The 10,786-nt window shown below is 37.6% G+C and overlaps 1 pseudogene; it reads left to right on the forward strand.

Annotated features, from left to right (window-relative positions):
• The first annotated feature begins 9,582 nt into the window (after positions 1–9,582).
• Positions 9,583–10,086, forward strand: LOC132520397 (small ribosomal subunit protein uS17-like; annotated as a pseudogene).
• The last annotated feature ends 700 nt before the right edge of the window (positions 10,087–10,786 follow it).

A 10,786-nucleotide genomic window follows, 5' to 3' on the forward strand; every position in this document is an offset into this window, starting at 1 on the left:
AAAACATGACAATCCAAAACCTATGGGATGCAGCAAAAGCAGTTCTAAGAGGGAAGTTTATGGCTATACAAGCCTACCTCAAGAAACAAGAAAAATCTCAAATAAATAACTTAGGTGTAGGTCTCCTACACCTAAAGGAACTAGAGAAAGAAGAACAAACAAAACCCAAAGTTAGCAGAAGGAAAGAAATCATAAAGATCAGAGCAGAAATAAATGAAATAGAAACAAAGAAAACAATAGCAAAGATCAATAAAACTAAAAGCTGGTTCTTTGAGAAGATAAACAAAATTGATAAACCATTAGCCAGACTCATCAAGAAAAAGAGGGAGAGGATTCAAATCAATAAAATTAGAAATGAAAAAGGAGAAGTTACAACAGACACCGCAGAAATACAAAGCATCCTAAGAGACTAGTACAAGCAACTCTATGCCAATAAAATGGACAACCTGGAAGAAATGGACATACTCTTAGAAAGGTATAACCTTCCAAGACTGAACCAGGAAGAAATAGAAAATATGAAGAGACCAATCACAAGTAATGAAATTGAAACTGTGATTAAAAATCTTCCAACAAACCAAAGTCCAGGACCAGATGGCTTCACAAGTGAATTCTATCATACATTTAGAGAAGAGCTAACACCTATCCTTCTCAAACTCTTCCAAAAATTGCGGAGGAAGGAACACTCCCAAACTCATTCTATGAGGCCACCATCACCCTGATACCAAAGTCAGACAAAGATACTACAAAAAAAGAAAATTACAGACCAATATAACTGATGAATATAGATACAAAAATCCTCAACAAAATACTAGCAAACAGAATCCAACAACACATTAAAAGAATCATACACCATGATCAAGTGGGATTTATCCCACTTGATGCAAGTGGGATGCAAGGATTCTTCGATACACACAAATCAGTCAATGTGATACACCATATTAACCAATTGAAGAATAAAAACCATATGATCATCTCAATAGATGCAGAAAAAGCTTTTGAAGAAATTCAACACCCATTTATGATAAAAACTCTCCAGAAAGTGGGCATAGAGGGAACCTACCTCAACAAATAAAGGCCATATACGACAAACCCACAGCAAACATCATTTTCAATAGTGAAAAACTGAAAGTATTTCCTCTAAGATCGGGAACAAGACAAGGATGTCCACTCTCACCGCTATTATTCAACATAGCATTATTCAACATACTCCTAGACACCACAATCAGAGAAGAAAAAGAAATAAAAGGCATACAAATTGGAAAAGAAGAAGTAAAGCTGTCACTGTTTACAGATGACATGATACTATACATAGAGAATCCTAAGGATGCTACCACAAAACTAGTAGTGCTAATCAATGAATTTGGTAAAGTTGCAGGATACAAAATTAATGCACAGAAATCTCTTGCATTCCTATACACTAATGATGAAAAATGTGAAAGAGAAATTAAGGAAACACTCCCATTTACCACTGCAACACAAAGAATAAAATACCTAGGAATAAACCTTCCTAGGGAGACAAAAGACCTGTATGCAGAAAACTATAAGACACTGATGAAAGAAATTAAAGATGATACCAACAGATGGAGAGATATACCATGCTCTTGGATTAGAAGAATCAACATTGTGAAAATGACTATACTACCCAAAGCAATCCACAGATTCAATGCAATCCCTATCAAATTACCAATGGCATTTTTTACGGAACTAGAACAAAAAATCTTAAAATTTGTGTGGAGACACAACAGACCCCGAATAGTCAAAGCAGTCTTGAGGGAAAAAAACGGAGTTGCCAATCAGACTCCCTGAATTCAGACTATACTGCAAAGCTACAGTAAACAAGACAATATGGTACTGGCACAAAAACAGAAACATAGATCAATGGAACAAGATAGAAAGCCCAGAGGTAAACCCATGCACCTATGGTCAACTAATCTATGACAAAGGAGGCAAGGATATACAATGGAGAAAAGACAGTCTCTTCAACAAGTGGTGCTGGGAAAACTGGACAGCTACATGGAAAAGAATGAAATTAGAACACTCCCTAACACCATTCACAAAAATAAACTCAAAATGGATTAGAGACCTAAATGTAAGACTGGATACTATAAAACTCTTAGAGGAAAACATAGGAAGAACACTCTTTGACATAAATCACAGCAAGATCTTTTTTGATCCATCTCCTAGTGTAATGGAAATGAAAACAAAAATAAACAAATGGGACCTAATGAAACTTAAAAGCTTTTGCATAGCAAAGGAAACCATAAACAAGACGAAAAGACAACACTCAGAATGGGAGAAGATATTTGCAAACGAGTCAACGGACAAAGGATTAAACTCCAAAATATATAAACAGCTCATGCAGCTCAATATTAAAGAAACAAGCAACCCAATCCAAAAATGGGCAGAAGACCTAAATAGACATTTCTCCAAAGAAGACATACAGATGGACAAGCAGCACATGAAAAGCTGCTCCACATCACTAATTATTAGAGAAATGCAAATCAAAACCACAATGAGGTATCACCTCACACCAGTTAGAATAGGCATCATCAGAAAATCTACAAACAACAAATGCTGGAGAGGGTGTGGAGAAAAGGAAACCCTCTTGCACTGTTGGTGGGAATGTAAATTGATACAGCCACTATGGAGAACAGTATGGAGGTTCCTTAAAAAGCTAAAAATAGAATTACTATATGATCCAGCAATTCCACTACTGGGCATATACCCAGAGAAAACCACAATTCAAAAAGACACATGCACCCCAATATTCATTGCAGCACTATTTACAATAGCCAGGTCATGGAAGCAACCTAAATGCCCATCGACAGACGAATGGATAAAGAAGATGTGGTCCGTATATACCATGGAATATTACTCAGCCATAAAAAGGAACGAAATTGGGTCATTTGTTGAGACATGGATGGATCTAGAGACTGTCATACGGAGTGAAGTAAGCCAGAAAGAGAAAAACAAATATCGCATATATGTGGAACCTAGAAAAAGGGTACAGATGAACTGGTTTGCAGGGCAGAAATAGAGACACAGATGTAAAGAACAAACATACGGACACCAAGGGGGGAAAGCGGTGGGGAGGTTGTGGTGGTGGTGTGATGAATTGGGTGATTGGGATTGACATGTATACACTGATTTGTATAAAACTGATGACTAATAAGGACCTGCTATATAAAAAAATAAATAAAATAAAATTCAAAAATTAAAAAAAAAAGTTTACCTCAATAAAAATAAATATATTCCTTTTGAAAATCCAAAAAGGGGAAGGGAGGAGTTATCCAGTGAAATGTAGTAGAAATGAGAGACAATGTTTAAAAGCCCATAGAGAATGGACTTGAGGACATGGGGAGGGGGAGGGGTAAGCTGGGACAAAGTGAGAGAGTGGCATGGACATATATACACTACCAAACGTAAAATAGATAGCTAGTGGAAAGCAGTCGCATAGCACAGGGAGATCAGCTCGGTGCTTTGTGACCACCTAGAGGGCTGGGATAGGGAGGGTGGGAGGGAGGGAGACGCAAGAGGGAAGAGATATGGGAACATATATATATGTATAACTGATTCACTTTTTTATAAAGCAGAAACTAACACACCATTGTAAAGCGATTATACTCCAATAAAGTTGTTAAAAAATCTATTTGAAAATAAATATAAACTTATAGCTATAGTCCCAAAGAAATAGTGACTCAAGGAATAAAAGTATATGTTTCACTGTGCTTAATAAGTATATTATTAACATTTCAGTGATCCTGCAAATAAAATATAGTAACCTGTTAGAATGCTTAAATTCTTGTGACTGACATCCCATGGTTTGTAAATTCATATATATCAACAAATAATGTACAATATTCCCTTGAATTAAGTTACTAGTCTATAATGGTTTGGAATAAGAAATTACTATAACTCTCAAAACTGAAATATCAAAGTTTATCAATGTTTCATGAATATTTCTCCTCTAATAAATATATTTCTAAGGTCTAAATCTACTATTGACATTAGTGTTGTGCACCCATAGAAATCTGAGCAATTGACACTGTCATGTACTAATCTGTAAAATAAAATTAATGTTTTAAGATGGTATCGTGCAGCCCAGTTTGCAAAGAGTTCTTCTGAGTTGTTTTACAATATTCTGCTAAGGAAGCACTGGTCATGAAGAATGCACTAAACAGTGTTATTTATTTCAGTGCAGAAGAACTCAAGTTTTTCTATTTCTTAACATTGCGGTTTGTAAAACCAGAAGGATGTATGAAATAAGTTCTGCCGCTTGATCTGTAAGAGAAAACTTTTAAGTGTTGATTTCTTTGATACATGTAAAAGATTGAGAATTAGCTGCACCTGAAGTAGTTAATCATACAAAAGGACTATTTCAATATATAAAGGGTTAACGTTCTGTGTAGGAAGCCAAAAATCAAGTACTAATGGTCAGAACCAAAGCTAAATGAACTTTCGCTGGGCATGAGGATGAACTTGAAACATTTGCAGTTGTTCTGATTCATTGTGATCAAAGTCTTTGCTCTATTCTGTCCTCGAAAATGTTTTCTTAATTTCTAAGTTTTTCTCTTAGCCCGAAACAGTATTAGAGAGTGTAACAACTTCTCAACAAATGTATGATGAATGAACTAATACACAAACTAAATGGAATAGCAGATATGGAAGAGTGAAAGAGGGGTCCCATAGTGTGTCTCTGGAAGAATGGTGGTGCCACAGATAGAAACCACTGGCTTGAGGAGTAGAGATGCTGTAGAGGGTAACAAATTCTTGCAGAATGTCTTCTCACAGAATCAAGCAGTAAGTCCTGAAATTCGAGACCTGAGGAGACAATATTGGCTTGGCCAAAAAGTTTGTTCGGGTTTTTCCATAAGATGATACATAAAACCCAAACAAACTTTTTGGCCAATGCAATATATCAACAGAATATCCTTTCCTAGTGTTGTCAGGCTGAGAATATTCCAGAGAATTTTTGTCTGTGTCATCAGATGTTTCAGCATCAGAGTCAGGAAATCAACTTCGCTGGCAGATCTTTCTCAGAGCTCAGTTTAAACAAAGTTCCTGACGACGAGTGCATTAAAACTGAGATAATGAAATGAACATGAATCATCAGCCAACAAAGGGAGTAAAGAGGTGGACTGGCTTAAGTTCTAATTTAAGGATGTGTCTTTTACATGTGCCAATTATTGTTAAAGCCCCGTCCAAACTGATCATTCATCTATGAAGATGCTGCTCAGACTGGAGGAGAGAAGTGCGGGCAACATTGTCCCAAAAATAAAAGTATCATTTCCTGAAAATTTTGCTGTAGGAAATTCCTACTTATTAAAATAGCTAAATTAAATATCTTCAAATGAAACAACTGTGTCCCCCTCGCTAACCTCCGGCTCATCATATTACTGTTCTATTTCCTAAAAGAAAGAAACCTTCGATTGTGAATTAACAAAGAACTCTGGAGTTTGCATGGTACTTCATCATCATTTTTCTGTGCAAGAAAAAAAAGAGACTAGTGGAATGCAAAAAAAAGTCATATGTTTCAACAAGATAATCAGTTTTTCTGAATGAACAATAGTGTTCAAAATGGAGGCTTCCCCACACAGTATTGTAAAACTAATTTAAATAAATAAATGGGGGCTTCCCTTGCAGGTCTATGGGGACCTGTAAGTATTACTGACCCACAAACACAGGCATCAGAAGCCATGGCTGTGCTCACTTCACATTCCTTCGTGAGTCTGTGCTATACACACTCTCATCTTTATTGCGTGGTACTATACGGTGGTAGAAATTTGGGGGAGCTATATAAAAAAATTCTTCCCAGAATCTGCTAGAGACAGTTTTTATTTTTCTTTTCCAGCTCAGAAATTTGTATTTGGGCAAATTTCGGTTTGGATATTTTCAGCCTGTCAAAGATAATGATTTCATCCTTTAAGCTCTAGGCTCACTTTCTCTTTTAAGTAATGAGGATATCAATTTTCTTTTGGAAAAGAACAAGCAAACTGAGGAAACTTCTTATGATCCTTCCAAACTGATAACTACTCCCCCACAGAGATGCCAGCTTCTGTCTTCTTTGAGCAAAGAGCTTACCTATTCTGGCACTGATTTTTCTCATTTGAAAAGATGTATCATTGGAATAAAATGGCATTTCTCAAGATAGGTCTGTGGGCTTCCCTGGTGGCGCAGTGGTTGAGAGTCCGCCTGCCGATGCAGGGGACACGGGTTCGTGCCCTGGTCCGGGAGGATCCCACGTGCCGTGGAGCGGCTGGGCCCGTGAGCCGCGGCCACTAAGCCTGCACGTCCGGAGCCTGTGCTCCGCAACGGGAGAGGCCACAGCAGTGAGAGGTCCGCGTACCGCAAAAAAAAAAAAAAAAAAAAGATAGGTCTGTGGATACTAGTCCTGTTTGGTGTAGAAAAACCTACTGCACTGTCAGATTTTTTAAAAAAGATGTTGTCACTTATAAGACCTGTGTTACAGAGGACAAAGGGGACCGTTTTTCACCCAAACGTTGGAGACTCCACACTCCAGTTCCTCATCACATTAAAACCAGGATTCCTTATGCATATGAACCCCGTCAGATCCCTGCCCCATGGTCAGCAGAGAGGAGGGCCCTCAGCTCTCAGCAGCAAAGGTGAGGTTGGACTATGTAATCATAAATCAACAAATTACAAAAGGCTATTTAGAAAGGGTTCTGCTAAGATACAGATGAAAGAGGCCACAGTATTTACACAGTAAAATATTAATCAGTAAGTTTTGTTATCAGTAAAGAGGTAACAGGGCGTTTCTAGGAACCAATAATCTCTTTGTTAGTTCAGATTTTAATGTTTTGAATATGGGACATGAAGTTCTGTTGATTCTGGAAGGCATTTATCTCTTTAGTGATTCTTTAAGTATAAAGGGCCCAAGTTCAAAGAATTCTGGTAAACAGGGCTCCTACCCTTGGAGAGTGTACATGAACAAACTGAAGGCGCTCCGTAAGCTGTGTTTAACTGTGTTTCCCAAACATGTTTAACCACAACATGTACTTGCATCACGTGGAAATAACCTCCTTAGAACAGTCTTTGGGAAACACTGACCTCAAATAATTTCCAAATCCTGATATATATTCTGAAAAGAGGCTAAACCTCAGTAGGTATTGATTTCTAGCCTTCCAGACTAGTGAAAAAATAACAGTGTTTCAATGGTTCCTTGTTGTTTTCAGATTTCTTCTCTCAAATACGTTTTAACTGATCTTTACCATTCCATGAAATGGGTTTTATTTTAAAATGACACCAGGAAGCCACAACACTCAAGGGACTTCTGCACTTGGTTTCAGTGGAAAATCACCTGACCTCACAATAATCGTCATAAACTGCTCAGTTTGCAAGATCTTCTCTGGCTAAAGCCATGCCACGCTTCCATGTCCCTAAGATGTCAATTCCTTGAAAGTTGCTAGCCAAAATTCCCCATGCTTTCCACACAGCCCTATGCAGTAACTACCTTTATGCTCCAAATGACTCCTACTTCCCTCACTCTCTCAAGATTTGGAGAAGTGCTCTATTATGGAAATAACACTAGTTAGACACTCCTAGGTTCCAGTCCTTGCCCTGTAAGTCATCAACCTGAAGACCTTGCAAGTTACTGTTTTTTAGTTTTCTTTTTTTTTACATTATTTTATATTGGAGTATAGATGACTATGTTGTGTTTCAGTTGTACAGCAAGCTGGTTCAGTTAGTTATACATATACATATATCCATTCTTTTTCAGATTCTTTTCCCATATAGGTTATTACAGAGTATTGAATAGAGTTCCCCATGCTACACAGTAGGTCCTTGTTGATACAAGTTACTTTTTGTAATTTCATTTACTCCTCTTGAAAAGAGAATGATGACATCTATACTTTCCAGGGACAACAGCATCTTGATCTAGAATAGAGACCTTCAGTAGAACTGATATTCCCTTGACCTCTTCCCCACTCTCATTTCCTACACCATCAACAGAATTGCAAACAGCTAAAAATGAAGATTACATTGAAATTTATTGCTGCAAAACTGTTACCTTGAGAAAACAATGGTTAATAGAGCAAGGAGAAGAGCCATCTCAGCACCATCATTACCCACAGCCCTCCTGCAAAATGTAACCTTCACTATAGGACAAAAACAGCATGTTCCAAGACTGTGAACTACAGTGACTACAATGGGGTAGAGGGCTTTACAGCGGACTCCCATTTCTCAGGCAGGAAAGGCCTTCTGACTATACTTAGAATGGAGTGCAGAAGTGAAGAAAGAAAAGGCCAAACATTCATACCACTTCTTCAGTGAAACCCAGTAGCACTGCATGGGTGTATTTTGAAAAATAAAGGGTATTCTTTTTCTTCCTTCCTTCCTTTCTTTTTTTCTTTCTCTGTTTCTCTTGTTTTTTCATTCACTCATTCATAAAATATTTATTGACCACTTACCAGGAGTCAGAGGAATAAAGGAAATTGTGATTTTTCCATCTTCAGCCCTCAGTTACTGCAGTCCTGGGGTTGTCTTCTGTGTCCCAGGAAGCTGTGGGGTGGCCAGCACCAAAGTGAACAGTAGCTCATGGTGGCACTAGAAGAGCAGAGGAACATATGAACTGGAATGGATATGAGTCAACCTCCCTTTTTACTAAAAAAGCCAAATCCTCTCCCCGAAAGAGGGGTTTACTAACCCAAATGGATTTTTAAAGAATAGGTGTGGGGTGATTAATTTTTTATGAGAGATTGCAGAAAGACTCATGTACTATGCATTATTTAGCAAAGGATGGCCACATTTTAAAAATGATTATTGGATACATATTGCACATAAAAAATAAACGATTTTTTTAGGAGAGTTATGTGGCATAGCATTGAATATTGGGTGTCAGACAAGTGGAACTATCTGTATTTTTACTTCCAACTTATTTGTCACCAAAGACAATTCTGAAATAAAAGATCTATGGTTGTTTCTTTTGATGTTGCATAGAAGGAACTTTCCCCAAAATTACAGGTGGCCTAGTGTATAGGCAGTGCAGCCATGAGTGTTTTAGTTAATGTATGGTTTGTTTTGCAAAGACTTCTGCACATTTAAAAGAAATGTTCATGAATTTCCAAATGCTATGTTTGCTGTAGCAAGACATTTAGAGTAATCATTACCTCCAGCTGTGATTTCCATCTTCCCCACCACTGCTCCCTGTGTGTGCTTCTTTTATATTTGACAGACTTTCTGCATTTTTAGCCACCCTGACAATAATTATGTAGTTGGTGAGCAGCAACCATTAAGTTTAGGTACATTTAGTTCCTACTTAGTCCCAGTTATATGATCACGAAGCACTTCAAGAAGTAAAACAAAATCAAGCATTGTGACAATATAAAGCCGAGAATTTAAATGAAACAAGGAAAAGAAGTGATTCTGAGTGAAGTACAAGATAAAACACATCTTTTATGGGGTTCTTTTTTAATGTAATAAGTTACCTTAGAACAAATTATTTGAAAATAACTTATGAAATTACCATCAGAACACATATCTATAAGCTATAGCAGCGATTTCATGAGATTTTTAAATCTTCTGAATCTTTTCCTTTCTTAAATATTAAAACATTAACCTTTTTTCAGGCGGCGGGGAAGATGGCAGACATTCAGGTGGAGAGTGCCTACCAAAAGCAATCGACCATCTTTCAAAATAAGAAGAGGGTTCTGCTTGGAGAAACTGGCAAGGAGAAGCTCCCGCATAACAACGGGAACATTGGTCTGGGTTTCAAGACACCGAAGGAGGCCATCGAGGGCACCTACAATGACAAGAAATGCCTAATGTTGTCATCCAAGGGCGGATCCTGTCTGGCGTGATGACCAAGGTAAAGATGCAGAGAACCCTTGTCATCCTCTAAGACTACCTCCACTGCATCCGAAAGTACAACCGCTCCGAGAAGCGCCACAGAAATGTATCCGTGCATCTTTCCCCCTGCTTCAGGGACGTCCAGATCGGTGACACTGTCACAGTGGGCGAGTGCCCTCCCCTAAGCAAGACGGTGTGCTTCAATGTGCTCCAGGTGACCAAAGCTACTGGCACCGAGAAGGAGTTCCAGAAGTTCTGAGACTGGACCCCTGCCCACTGCCCCAAACAAAGTAAAGCTTTTTTCCCAGTCAGACAAAACAAAACAAAACAAAAACATGTTAGCAATATTGTCTCAAAATAGAGTTACTATCCAGTAACTCCACAAAGGGGTTTTCTTTTTTTTCTCTGTAGGATCTCAGAGGGCATATTATCTCATTTTAAGACTCCATTCAATGTGTTCTTTATAACAGGTTGTTTAAGAATAAAACACAATTAATGTAGAATTGCACCTAAATTATATTCTACTTGAAATGAGCAAATAAAGTCAGAAGATTGACATATTAAAACTGTATAGCAATGTGTTCAGCAGGCATATTGTATGTGTGTGTGTGTACACATTTATGTGTGTGTATATACATATATACACATATATACATATATATTTAATTTTTTTAGCTGACATTTTTGGGATCTAGACATAGGTAATCGAGCTAGACACAGCTGATTCTAGTAAGAGTTATTTCCTTACTTTTCACTGCATTTTTTTGGTAGAAATATTTTAATGGAAACTCAATAAGAAAAACAACAGGTAGTATCTTTTAATTCATCAAATTCCAAATGAACTTAGAGTTGTGAGAATGCATATGATGTACACACACAAAGATTTTTCTTCCAAAAACATTAGACCTACTTTTCAAGTGTCAAATGAGATGGCAGATCTAGGTTATTTCTCAACTCCCTAAGTTAGGAATTTGGAATT

Source organism: Lagenorhynchus albirostris, chromosome 5, assembly GCF_949774975.1.
Source record: "Lagenorhynchus albirostris chromosome 5, mLagAlb1.1, whole genome shotgun sequence".
Taxonomy (NCBI): domain Eukaryota; kingdom Metazoa; phylum Chordata; class Mammalia; order Artiodactyla; family Delphinidae; genus Lagenorhynchus; species Lagenorhynchus albirostris.